Below are 12,210 nucleotides of genomic sequence, written 5' to 3'. Positions count from 1 at the left end.
CATTGTATTGGTATTGTTCTGTCACATGTTCTGTCCCCCTTTGTAATGTACAGCGCTGAGCGAACTATTGGCGCTTTATAAATACTGTATAACAATAATAATAATATACGCTACCAAAAAACGCTATTGCCAGCATTTTTTATGCCTAAAAAAAAAAATGCTCTTGTGCATGGAGCCATGGCTCAATTTGCTCCAGTGCCGGGGAAAAAAAACAAAAAAACAAAACTCTTTTGTGATCCACCAGAAGAGAAGAGAATATTCCGTGGATCAACGGTCCTTATGACCTATAAATGTTAGTATCCAGTTATATTTTGTGCATTTTGGAATGCATCCAGCTCTTTTTTAAAACAATCTACTGAGCTGATCAGAACCAGTTTTAGATGGGAGTCTATTCCACTCACTCTTACTGTGAAGATATGAAGAAGCCTTTCAGTATGTGGAGGTGAAATCTCTTTTCGTCCAGACCTAGAGTGCCCCTTGTCCTTTGTAATGACCTTAAAGAGAATAACTCATTGCACCCAGTTCACTACATGGGCTGTAATTATGTAAGTGTTATGGAAGGAGAGTTTTTGCAAGAATAAAAGAGGGCACGGATAAGAAGTAGGGGAGGAGCTTTGAGATGCACCTGAAAAATTGCGCCGGTCTCCTCCACCAAATTCATTGTAATTTACAGTAAACCTTATATAGGGATGTGCTGGAGAAGCTTCTATTGCATCATAGGATCAGATCTTTTCATCTTTAGGTAAGGGGAAAAGTCATGTGAACATAAAAAAGGTCTACAGTTCTTATGTTTGCCATTGATCTGGTTATCATAAATCTTATTTTACTCAACTTTGTTTTTTTTTTTCCAAAAAATGAAATTGAGGTTATGTTATTCGGCCTGGTTAGATGCAAATAGGGCTTAGCATGTTTTTATTTTTGTAGTAAATTGTCCTGTATTTAATAACTCTCCCGGAGAGTGACAAGCCCTGGAATGCCATAGATCTAGCGAGATATAAAACCTAATGATCACAGAGACTCCTTTTTACCCAGCAAGAACTTTGCAATCATTTGATGTCTTTCAGTAGTGCAGCCAGCAAAGGGATTTCTCTGGGAATATGCGCCAGTCAGATCAGCACGCTTACTGCACATTACAGTTACTCAGCAGCTACAGAAGCTATACATGCAAAAATAGCACAGCGAAAGTACCCGGAGTTAGGCTATTTCTGTACGGACGTAAAACCTAAAGAATTACTCCAGGCAGTTTGCAGCAACAGTGTACAAAAAAGAAAAAAAATCCTTCCTTTATCTAAATCAAAAGAGAACAGCATGGCATAAATAATGTTGATTCATCCGGTCAATGCCACCAGAAAAACGGAATTCTGGAAACGCGTCAGTCAATTCAGATGGAAACTGGATCAGAGAAGTAAATTCTATCTGCAAGATGGAGGAACCTTAAAAAATTGCCTGTTTAGTTCCCCTAGTGGAGCAGGCACCCTTCAAACAAGTGGCACTGGCTGGCTAAACTGTTACTGTGCCTCTCGCAGAAAGAGGCGGTTGAACAGAAACTTTTGGCTGGTTATTGTTTCTAAAGTAAAGGAAGATTGCTAAAAAAAAAATATATTTACAAAAAATCTGAGCAGGGTATTTATTACAATAATTTACCAAATTACATGCAAATGTCCTTAGCAGTAAATGTCCTTTAACAAAGAAAAAAGAAAAAAAAAATTAAATTTGCCTACCTAAAAAGAATCTAAACTTTTATTTTTTTTAACTTAAAGTGTTACTAAACCCCGGACCCTGCATTCACTACTGTATATCTGATCTCTCGCAGTACACAGAACATGGAATTGCAATTATTTTAGTAAGTATAAACTGATAAATCAGGGCTTGACAAAATTTGCTTTGAATCTAGGAGCCAGCTACAAAAGTTAGTTTCATGGCACCTGCTCCTAGGACTGGTTCTGGGATTTTTATCTACGGAGGCAAAGATGCATTTTGGCACCCCCCCCCCCCTCTTCCTCCAGCTATCCCACCCTGGTACTGCTGTACCTCCCCTCATCCTCCAGCTACTCCACCCTTGTATTGCTGTACCTCCCCTCATCCTCCAGCTACTCCACCCTTGTATTGCTGTACCCCCCTCATCCTCCAGCTACTCCACCCTTGTATTGCTGTACCCCCCTCATCCTCCAGCTACTCCACTCTTTTATTGCTATACCCCCCCTCATCTTCCAGCCACCCTGCACTGGTACTGCTAGCTCACCCTCTTTCCAGCCACCCCACACTACTAAACCACCCTCTACCCCTCCCCCCCAGTCAAGGGCAACCCAAACTGGTACTTAATTCCCCCCCCCCCGCTCCAGCTACCCCACACGCTTGTACTGCTGGGCATTTGGATTTTACAGCCCCCACCCCTATCCTGGCACCACAGGGCAAGTGCCAGCCAGCATAGTCCGGAGATAAGGTCCCTGTCCCTAGGGGAGATGGGGTGGTGTATGGAAGAGGTGGGGCAGTTTCACTCACCGGAGGTGTAGAGTGAGATTGATGGGGTGCAGGTGCTGGTTCCCGGCAAGCATGGTTTGGCTGTGCCACCTCGTCCTGAGCACCTGGCTGTCAGTGAGGAAGTCAGAGCTGTACTCATGGGGCTGTCCACTGTCAAAGGCGGCAGGACTTGATGACCCTGGCTTCCCTTGGAGCACTCATCCATGGCCATCTGCTTTCATGCTGACAGTGCTGATAGATCGGGCAAGCCCTGCATGGCTGGGGGTCCTCAAGCAGCTGCCTGTATGCTGGCACCGGCCCTACAGGTGAGCAGGTCAGTGTGGGAAGGAGTGCAGGTCCCACTCAGGAATCCTCCGCCAGGCCTTGTAGCGGGCACAGCCAGCCTGGGGAAGTGAAAGCAAAGCTGAGCATTTGCTGATAGGCTCTGTTCTATCAGCAAATGGATTGGGGACAGTAGAAGGGGAGGATCAGAGAAAACAAGATCAAACAGCCTTTTTACACAATCCAGAGGATTAACCCCTTAGATTCCACAGGGAGGATAACAAGCATGCTTTATTGCATATACAGACGGATTTTACTGTTGTGGGTTTAGTAACACGATAAAGGCTAGGTTTCACCTTTGAAAAAAAAAATAGTATATGAAGGTTTTTGCAGGAAGAAAATGTGTATCAATTTTTATTTTTTCAGGAGCCTGCAAAGCTTTGCACCCACAATCAGTGGATTGGGGGTGCAATGGTAGGCTCCTGCAACTTCATCCTGCTCTCTGCCCATACCTCTGTACAGGCTGTCAGTTGTAGAGCTGGAGGAAGATTCTCGGGTCATGAGTGCTCCGATTACCACACTCAGTCTACTGAAAACTACAAGTTTGTCTGTGGCAGATAAGACTTGTACTTAATTCATTCACAGATCCCCTTCAACACAGCCACTTTTAAATGTGACAGCGGCTCTGGAGGAGAAGGGCAGTTTAGGGCTTGTTCATACCATGGTGCAGAGTTGTCAGTTTTTCTGCAGGCGTTCTGAAAGAGCACAATAAAATCAATTGTTCTCCATGTGTCTCGTTCACACCACAATACCAGTATCACATGCAGATTTATTTCTGCGCAGGAATCTGCAACATGAATAAAACTCATTGAAGGGTGCAAGAAAACTGATGTCTCTGCAAGTGAAATCTGTGTGTCAGTTGCCATCAGTTTTTCTGCACGTATGGTGTGAACGAGGCCTTAGGGTCAGAAGGGAGACATTTGCACCATGTTGCACCCTAAATATGCGTGTAGCATGTAACATGGTGCAAAAGGTGATCTTAGCCTTTAACCATTTCCTACTGACACAGCTAACTTCAGTCTGGGCATCAAGAGTCCAAAAGCAAAGTTTGCTTTGAGCAAGGCTATCCTTTTCATTCCGTAGAGCTGAGCCTTTGGCATAAATACAAACAGGAACCACACAGGTTCCATTTCTAAATCAGGTGGATACCATCAACAACTTACAACCCTTTTATGTTTTTCCCTCTCTTACAAATATATTTATCCTTACCTTTTCAACCCAGTATGCGACTGAGTAGACACTATTATATAAAATATATAAAAATATATACATGCAGTAATGTAAAATCAAGAGACTTGCCTCTTTATTTAAAAATGTATCTAAACCCAAAACTTATTTTTTGTTTTGGATAAAATATTGAAGGGTTAAACTCCATGTCAGTTTATTTTCTGCTGCCTGTATCCCACTGAAGAGATTTCCATTCATTTCCTGTCCTAGAAAGGCAACAGGGATTGAGAAGACATCTCTACAAAAAAAATTTTTTTAACGTTTTCCAATCTTAGGCAATTGTCACCAAAACAGGTGTCCTCACTGGAAGACCTGCCCTCTGGTTCTGGTGACAATTCTAAAATGTTTGATTGCCCATCACCTGTGGTCTCAATAACATTGGTCAACAAGTCAAACAATGATGGTGGATATACCTACTGAAGACACAAACTGCAAAAATAAAACTCAACAGGTTTTACATCCTTACCTATACTACCCAAAACCCTATAAAATAAAAGAAAGTGTTGGTATACATACGCTTACTAATGCTAATATATGCATCTGTATTGACAAATGATTCTTTAGGTCAGCTACTTTTTTCCCACTTTGAAAAATAAAGTATAATTAAACCAAATAAGTGCATGCTTTAGCTCCTTATGTAAATCCAGGCAAATCAAGTAATTCTGCAAATGCAACCTTTCACCCCATTCCTTTCACTTGCTGTGTACCCTAAGAGCCTTCAACATTCTGCCAGTTCAGATTTCCTGCCTGATAAGTGAGGAAAGCTGTCTGCAGGCATCCAACACAAAAGAAAAAGGCATCAAAGAACACATTCCTGCATTCTCCTGGATCTGCATGCTCAAAGCCCCAGATCTCCTGCAGGGATGAGCATGAAGCAGGCACAGGAGTAGGCAACCTTGGAGCTCTACTTTAAGTAGACTAAAGTGCCTAAAGATCTAGCGTGATAACAATGGTATTTGGTTTTAGCCTTGAAATGATTTGAAAATATTACTTTTAAGCTTGGAAGGAAGAAAAGATAAACTTAAAAAGAGCTATTTTTAGGTAGAAACCAGTTTACATGAACCCATCAAAAGCCATTGCAGATTGGCAGAGATCTTACTACTTGGAACCTCTGATACTTAGATGTTTTGACAGTGTTGTCAAGCAGCTTCAAGGCTACCACTGCCTAGAGAGCTGGTTTATCTTCATCTATATGACTCAGCTCAGCCTAAGACCCCATTGTGCCTTAACTGTGGTTGTACCATACACATACAGCTCAGCTTTAAAATAAAAAAAAAAAAACTAAATTGGCAAGCTATGGGTTCTTCAAGACAGACTCCTTGTATTGAAGATAGCTGATCAGTGGCAAACCTGAAGCCTCCAAAGCACATAAAAAAAAAAAAAAAAAAATTCAACCCCCCAGCACATCCAGCATATTTAATTTTGAATCACTCACTTAGAAATGTGCATGCTACCACAGCTCGGGTTCCCAACAATGCTGAAAGGAGGAATTCACAATGCTGGGTGACATTGTGATCCACCTCACTGACATTCAGCTCATGTAAGACCAAGAACATGAATTGTCAAGTTCTTCGGGATTGCTCAGGAATTCTGGAGCGGTCTGTGTGTGCAAAGAAATACTTTGTGAACATCTATTCCTAAAAAAGGTATCAAATATGGAGCCGGCTCCAGAGAACATAGCAAAATTGGACAAGAACTTTGTTTTATTGGTTCTCTTTCAGCTTCAAGAAGTATTACTTATTCATAATTGTTACTACAAACAGATTAATTCTAAAAATGTCAAAAGGCCTACCTGACAACATTAGTGAGAAACTAGGAAATTAGTGGCCAGCTGTCAGTCACCAAAAACAGTCAAAGTTCAGTAATAGAGTAGATCGGGCTTACAGTTTGACAGGTTTACAACTCAGCAGGCAGGAGAATTAAATTAGATCCTGAACATCACAAAGTTTACAATTTATCAGGCAGGAGGCCTAGACCAAATCTGAAGAAAGCATTTGTAACAACAGGCCAGATAACAAGTAGAACTTGTCAGGCAGAAATGGAGTGGTAAAAAAAAAAAAAAGAAAAAAAAGGGCAGTCCATGTGTAGAATTCAGAGACAGGTCATATAGCCCAGATATCAAACAAGAATCAATGACAGCAGAGCAGATGAACATATATATTTATATGCCTGGAGTTTGCATGTTCTGCCTGTGTCTGTGTGAGTTTCCTACAGGTACTTCGGTTTGCTCTCATAGTCCAAAAGACATGCTGTCCAGCTTGGTCCTAGTATGTGTATGTATGAATGTGAGTTAGGGATCTTAGATTATAAGCTCCTCAAGGGCAGGGACTGATGTGAATGTACAACATATATACAGTGCTCAATATAAATGAGTACACCCCAACAGATTTGTCAGAAAACCTTTAGTGTCCCTTAGAAAATGTTGATTCTGAAAGGAAAGTATACCACAAAATACTCCCACAAATGTGGGCCATTGATTGCAAACAAGATTTGTTTATTTGCACACACAAAAAAAGTATTTTTCCTAACAAATTCATTCAATACCATGTTGCAAAAATGAATATGCGCCAATGAAAGTCTTAGGAGCAAAGCTAAATTTTAGACAACAAAATCCTAATTAACAAGAATTCAACTACAGGCGATTCTAATTATTCATGTCCTGCAGACCATTTATTATAAAAGGGTGTTACTTAACAAAGAAAACCCCTCCCATTTCATGCTGACAGCAATGGCACCACATGGAAGAGAAATGTCAGAAGGTCTGAGAATGAAAATAATTTCTTTACACAAGAAAGGTGAAGGATACAAGAAGATCAGCAAAGCTTTACTTATCAGATAGAAAACTGTAGCAAAAGTGATACAAAAATTTAACAAAGATGGAACTGCAACCATCTCACAGAGATGTCCAGGCTGTCCATGGAAGTTAACACCTCTGATGAGAAGGGTTGGAGAAAATTGCCATGCAAGTTCACTGCAGTTAGCTAAAGAAGTAGAAAGCCAAACTGGGGTGACTGTTTCCCGTGACACAATACAGCGTACACTGCAGAGGAATGGCATGCATGGGTGTTGTCTACAAAGGAAGCCTCTCCCAAAGCCCATGCACAAAAAGCCTGCCTAGAATTTGCCAGGGCCCATGCTGAAAAAGAAGACAACTAAGGGGACTCTGTACCTTGGAGTGATGAGACTAAGATAAATGGTTTTTGGAACTGATGGCTTCAAAAGCGTATGGCATCGCAGAGGTGAGGAGTACAAAGAAAAATGCATGGTTCCTACAGTGAAACATTGTGGTGACAGTGTCCTTCTGTGGGCTGCATGAGTGCTGTTGGTGTTGGGGAGCTGCATTGCATTGATGGTATCATGAATTCACAGATGTACTGCTCTATATTGAAAGAGAAGATGCTACCATCACTCCGTGCCCTTGGTCGTCGTGCACTTTTCCAACAGAATAAAATCCAAAACACACATCTAAGGCCACTGTTGTATTTCTGAAGAAGAACAGGGTGAAAGTGATTTAGCGGCCAAGTATGTCTCCTGATCTGAACCCAATCGAACACCTATGGGGAATGCTGAAGAGACAATTTGAGCATCGCTCTCCATCCAGCCTCCAGGCTCTAAAAGAGGTTGTTCTTGAAGAAAGGAAAAAGACGTCAAAATATGTCGGCAACTTGTTCATTCCTTGCCTGGAAGACTTGGTGCAGTCATTACAAATCATGGAGGCCATACAAAATACTAGATGTTGTAGTTTTTGTTGTGGGGTGTATTCATTTTTGCACTAATTAATTTGAGTAAAACTGAAGATTTGATAATCCAAGTTATATTAATACCTTACTTTCATGTATTGAGCGAAACAAATGTTCTATAAAACTCAGTTTTGTCAAAATATTGAAAATTGTTCTTGTGTTCATTGAGATAATTATAGAATGAGTGTGCTGTACACTAAACAATCAAATGCAATATCTAAACACAATATATCCAAAAACATAAGTGAATAAATCACTAATATTGCACATAGTGTATTACTAAAGTGCTGTAAAAAGTCCATTACCATAGAGTGAACATAAAAGTCCCAAATCCAGTGACAAAGTGCTGTGTGCTAAAAACTCTTCCAACAAAAGTGTTTGTGTCCAAAAGTGCTTGCCACAACAGACAAATCAGCCTCTTACCAGACACATTGATCTCCAATCAAGAGATCAAATGAGCTGACGGTGTTCAAATCCCACACTGACACCCATGTTAGCAGTATCAAAAGAGATGAACCAACAACTGCAGGTTCATCCCGACGGATTCCTCACACCAAACGGCTCTCCAAACCCAGATGTCAGGTGTCCGGCTCGAGGTTTGAAGTCTGACTCTACTCCAGCACTATAAGGAGCATTTGGGGTCATGGCCGTGTGTAGCAGCCCAAAAAAGGCAAGCGGCCCTGTATGCCCAGTATGTCCACCCGGCTTAGGGTCAGTGTATCGGAAAGTAGTCCTCACCCAAGTATAGCACTAGCATGCCAAAATCCAGCTCAGCACTAAAGTGTCCTGTCTTCAAACTGTTTTTCCTATTTACGTGTACTCATTTATGCTTAGCACTGTATGTAAAGAGCTGCGTAAATTGATGACGCTATATAAGTACCTGTGTAACGTACATGTAAGATTTGAGTGGATAGATGTAAGATTTGAATGGATAGGATTTGATCAGTGGCAATATGTAATTGTAACCATAGTGCATTCACATGTGACATAAAGGTACAGATTTGAGTAGATTAGATGTAGGTTCAGTCCTTTTTATTACAGATGTGTATTCAGTCACAAATACTCAATAGACAATAGACAAAGACAATTCGCATCAATTAGTCTGAAATGCCAGCTTCTGTAATGTGACACCTTTGTGTTAATCAGGTTATCACCTTCTAGGAAAACCCAGTTTGGAGGAAATTACAGCAGGCAGGGTGTCTGCTGGACATTGAAAGCTCTAGAAGTATATTGATACAAAGAAGTATGTTTAATCTCTCATAAAAGCTAAAATATTAGCTGCAGAGAGATGAACATGCTCCCTTCTTGTAGAGCATGCTGTGCGCTGCATTTGCATATAAAAATGATATTCATGGCTTGGGGAGAAAGCCAGGAAAATGCAGGAAATGGTTAGGTGGCGCTGGGTTGCGACAGTCGAATGGTGTTTGGTACTGTCGCGATCGGACTGAATTGAAATAAATTGAAAAAAAAAAATGAATAAGTGAAAACTGCAGAATATGTCACATAACATTTAATGGCATTTCTGTTAATGTATCCTAGTCCTGGAGATGTAGCTATTTTCTGTCAAAATCCTGGTTGCTCCAAGATCAACTAGGCATCAGCATAAGAAAAAGGGATTGGTTTACTAAAGGCACATAGACTGTTCACTTGCAAGGGAAATTGTGCTTTGCAAAAGAGAATTTTCCCCTTAGTGAATGAGGTGCAGCTGTGCTGACTTTCATCATCCAATCACATTCTAGCAAAAATGCTGTTTTTTTCTAGTGAGAATTCTAATGAAAAGTGCAAGTTTACTTGCTAAGTGATTTGCCTATTCAACCTCAAAGCATTAGATCATGATCATACTCTGGCACTAGAGCAATGCATTCCTTTGTGCAACAATGGAAATGCAAGCTTTCTATATCTTCTTCTCCTGCCCACATTCTCTTTAAGGGCCCTTTCACATTAGAAAGCAGTGTGGGAAAGCTGCATTCCTGTTCCACATTCCAGTTACACTGCCCTTGCTATCTGCTGTGGGTGTTAGTGCAAAGTTATTGACACCCCAAATGCAGATCGCAAACACACTGCGTTTGCCTGCACCAGATCGCATCGTACAAAAGTTGCTGTGTGTTTCAAAAAGTAGCACATGCACTACTTTTGGTGCGGTGCAATTGCAGCTCATTCAAAATGAATGGGTTGATATCACACTGCACAGAACTTCATGTGAATTGCACAGAAACGGCAAAGCGTTCTTGTGCGATTAACATGCAGTTCCTAGTGTGAAAGTGCCTTAACGGTTTAGATATAGCTACAACTGTTTCAAATTCAGGTTTTCACTGCACTGATGATGATGCTGTAATCAGAAATTAAGTCTTTAATTGTGTGATGTCCACAACCCCTAATACCCATATGTGTAATACCCATATGACAGTTTCCTGGGTATCATGTAGATTTGCTGCATTCAGTACCTTGTAGCTTTTTCCCGAGAAAGTAAGCAGATTACGAATGCAAATTTCAATTTTGCATTTATGATACACAGGCTTTTGCAGATCAGTGACTTTAATGCTCCATTTACACATGAAGGTGTGGTGGAGTGCACAAGCTTTTTTGAATCTACCCACGTGTCACGTTTTAGGGTAGCCCATTAATTTTAATGGGCTGCCCTACACATGAGAAAAGCGGAAAAGAAGTCCCTAACACATTTTAAAAATTGCATTGCGCCAAAATTCAAGGTACATATGCATGGGATAGCATTAAAGTGTTACTAAACCCCGGACCCTGCATTCACTCTCTGGTCTCCCACAGTACGCAGAACATTAGTAAATATAAACTGCTAAATATCTTTTCCCATCAGCAGTTAGAGCAGTTTTGTGACTTCTATCAGTGTCCAGCCGAGCACTAGTTAAAGCTTGCAGGAAGAATTTTCTTTCTGCTCTAGGAGGATGCAGAACCCCTGACCTCTGCCTGGACAGTGCTGAGTGGCCCTGTGCTGATCACATGCACTCTTCCAAGAAAAAATAAACCTCTCTAGCAATACACACCACACTGAACATGTGCAGAGTGTCTCCACAGAATATGTCTTATCAGGAGATAACGGGACACTAGAAGAAGGGGAGGAACAGAGAAGTAAGGATCAAACAGCGGTTTTACACAATACATAGGATTAACCTCTTAGGTTCCACAGTGAGTATACAAAGCATGCTTTACTGCACATACAGACTGATTTTACTGTTGTGGGTTTAGTAACACTTTAAGAATTAATGTCCCCATCACAGATCTGCATGGGGGCAGCACGTTTCTGTGTTTTGTGGGAATGCACTTCATTTTGTGAGCATGTTCCCCAAAGCACTGGTGTGAATGCAGTCTAAGCACTGAAGAATACAGAGACAGACAGGCAATAGCCTCCATATTTCTCAATGCATAGGTTTCCTTTAAAGCCGGACTTCAGGAAAGCATAAAAGATACCTATTAATGCCTCTCTGTAATCAGCAATAGCTCATTAAATTAATTTTTAAATGTATCAGCAGAGCTTGGAGAGGGAGAAGGGGGATCGACACAAGAATCCAGGCGGGCTGCGCTGCATGGAGCAAGCTGGTAGGAGCCTGACAAAGAGATGAACTCTTCACTCTGCTGCTCCTCCTTTCACTATCCAATCAGATGATTTAGGAGGGAAAGAGACCTCTATGTGAAACTGCAGCAGACAAAGATCAGGTCCCTTCCCATGCCAAACAGAGTAAATCGCAGAACTAGATGAGCAGAAATATGATTTATCAGGTAAAACATCTTCCTTCTATGTATTTCATCTGTGTACTAGAGTTGTGGTTTGTCTGGAGTTCAATTGTGACTTAGTGACCCCAAGTCTAAATAAGGGCCAGTTCACACTCCATGTGTTTCAGTTACTTTTTTCTGCATCCAAAAACCACACAGAAAGTAGGTTGTATGGTTGTCAATGTCATAGTTCACATCACTTCTTGCAGTTCCAGTGCGTTCCAGTTGCAGAACATGCTGTATTTTTTCTGCAACGTGTACTGGAACGTGGTAAAACGCACTGGAACGCACATGTCCCTATTTAAATGGAAGAAAAAGAGGGGAAAAAATTAACTGGAATGCATAAAAAACGCATCAAATACGCACCGGAAAGTGCCAAAAATGTGCATGCAAAAACGCATTCGGAACGCATCTGGACTGCATTTCTATAGTGTGAAGCCGCTGTAATACAAGCGCTGTGTGCATCAGCTCAAACTGCTCCTTGTGTGTATATGGCCATGGTATTCAAATCAGACTGCAAACTCTTCTAGGACTGGTATACGTGTTTCTGCGTAAACTGCAGCTCTGATATTTCTGAGATATATGAAGTACAGAATTATTCTCTGTTATTTATACAAATGCAATCTTTATATAGCTGCGCCTAAAATTTATTTTGCCTTTCTCAAATGACAATTGTCATAAGCTCTCTTCTCAATAT

The 12,210-nt window shown here is 41.1% G+C and overlaps 1 protein-coding gene across 1 annotated transcript in view; it reads right to left on the bottom strand.

Moving 5' to 3' along the window:
- The window catches only part of RSU1 (Ras suppressor protein 1), a gene marked incomplete at its 5' end in the record, with an annotated part of 170,161 nt that overhangs the window by 44,105 nt on the left and 113,846 nt on the right, over window positions 1–12,210 (bottom strand). The window lies entirely within an intron of this gene.

Source organism: Staurois parvus, unplaced genomic scaffold (assembly GCF_062004578.1).
Source record: "Staurois parvus isolate SC_StPar_1 unplaced genomic scaffold, SC_StPar_1.0 ptg000051l, whole genome shotgun sequence".
Taxonomy (NCBI): domain Eukaryota; kingdom Metazoa; phylum Chordata; class Amphibia; order Anura; family Ranidae; genus Staurois; species Staurois parvus.
Note: the sequence above shows the minus strand (reverse complement) of the source record. Positions and strands in the feature narration are given on the sequence as shown.